The sequence below is a fragment of the Myodes glareolus genome, chromosome 10, assembly GCF_982192425.1.
Source record: "Myodes glareolus chromosome 10, mMyoGla1.1, whole genome shotgun sequence".
Classification (NCBI taxonomy): domain Eukaryota; kingdom Metazoa; phylum Chordata; class Mammalia; order Rodentia; family Cricetidae; genus Myodes; species Myodes glareolus.
In genome coordinates this window covers 27,297,251-27,299,023 of record NC_142035.1, presented here as the reverse complement: position 1 = coordinate 27,299,023, position 1,773 = coordinate 27,297,251, and positions in this window count along the sequence as shown.

Below are 1,773 nucleotides of genomic sequence, written 5' to 3'. Positions count from 1 at the left end.
TGCCACATTGGAAACAGACTAGCCTGCCTTCCCAGCAAGAGACAGGCATCCCTCTGTGACCGTGACAGCAGTTTTTTGGTCCACACAGGCTGAGAAGTAGCAGAAATCATTGAGCTGCAGTTCTGGACTTCTTTCAGGAAACCCAAAGCAAGACGCTAGCCGGAAATCCATCTGAGAACAACGTTCTGCACTGCAGCCACCCCAACTGTCACTCAAAATCAACACACCCCTCTCTCTCCTCAGCAATCCCCACCACCACCACCACCACCAAGAACCAAACCCTAAGCTTACCATGCCCTTCTGGACCTCTTTCCAAGGGTGTTAATCCTGTCCATGGGACCCTGCCCTGCCCTCCTTTAGCCTCCTTCCCAAGGCCTTTCCAGTTGATACATAGACTTGATAGGTGCCTACCTACAAACCCTGGGGGCAGTCCATCTCCAGACCACAGGAAGGAGTGACAGCTGGTCTTCATTTAGCATGCACTGTGCACTGACATTATCAGGCAATTGTGGCTAATATCCCCATAAAACAGAATAAAAAGAGTCAGTGAGGTGACTTCACTTGGCCATGGCCACAGACAGATATATACAGGCCATTTAGAATTACATACAGACCAGACCGGTCAGTGGGCTCAGGACACTCAGAACTGGAACAGGACAAAGCAAAGCTGGCTGGATGTGGGGCCGTGCAGAGACACAGAGGGAGATCACGGCTCCTGAGTAAGCCCAGCTACACAGCCCAGGCTCCCACATGGAACACAAGCCAAGTTCTTTGTGCGTCCACTGAGAACTTTAAGACATGATGCAGTGTTACGCGCAGCTTGGTGGAAACACTTGAACTCATCTCTGAAGCCCAATGGTGAGAAGTAGTTCGGCCTTTCACCTGGCTCTCTGGAGCTGGGTACCTCTGTATCCCTCAGTGGCCTCGTGAGAAACCTACATACCTGAAGCCACTACACTGGTGACGACTCTGAAGAGACCGGGAAGGTCAGCTGCTGACAGATGAGAGAGGAAGCCTTCAGATAAAACCCGATCAACCGTCACAATGCTGTGGGGAGGACCGGAGCAGAAGGCCTCAGGGAACACCCACACTCCTGACCTGACCGACAAAAGCAGTTTCTGTGGTTAAAGCCACCAAGCCCTCGGGTCCCTTGTAGGTGCTGTGATGAATGGAGAGGCAGAATAGATGGACGGCAGTGCTCTGGACAGAGAATGTGCACACGTGCAAAGGTCCTCAGAGAAGAAGGGATGTGTCACAGGTAGTGGGGCCAGCAAGTAGCCATCCCAGCACAGCCACTGGAGACCCCGCTCTTCGTCTGGTCTTGCCGATGCTCTTCTGTGAAGTATGCTGAGAGAGAGAGAGCTATTAGCGTAGCCCTGTGTCTATTTGGCAAACCCTGCACAGGGAGTGAAGCCGTGTTACTTTCATTCCTTTGTTCATTTGTTCTCTCCATCACCAAAGGTGTCTCCTGTGCAGGAGACTTTCCACTGTCGTCTGGAGTCCACATCACAGCCCACAGGAGGTGTGAGCACTCTTTTCCGAATCGACTGCAGACAGGCTGGGTTGGTGGAGGGTCTTGCCCGCTGCCAGGGCTAAGAGGCAGAGAACAGTGGGACTGGCGAGGGGCGGGGGTAGAGGGGAAGGTAATGGCTACCGAGCCTGACCTCCTCTCCCTCCCTACCCCCATCCAGCGCAAGGTCTTTCAGACTATGTGTCTTTGAACAAATAACTCAGTTGCTCTGGGCCAGGCTTTGTTTTCTTTGTGGTAAAATG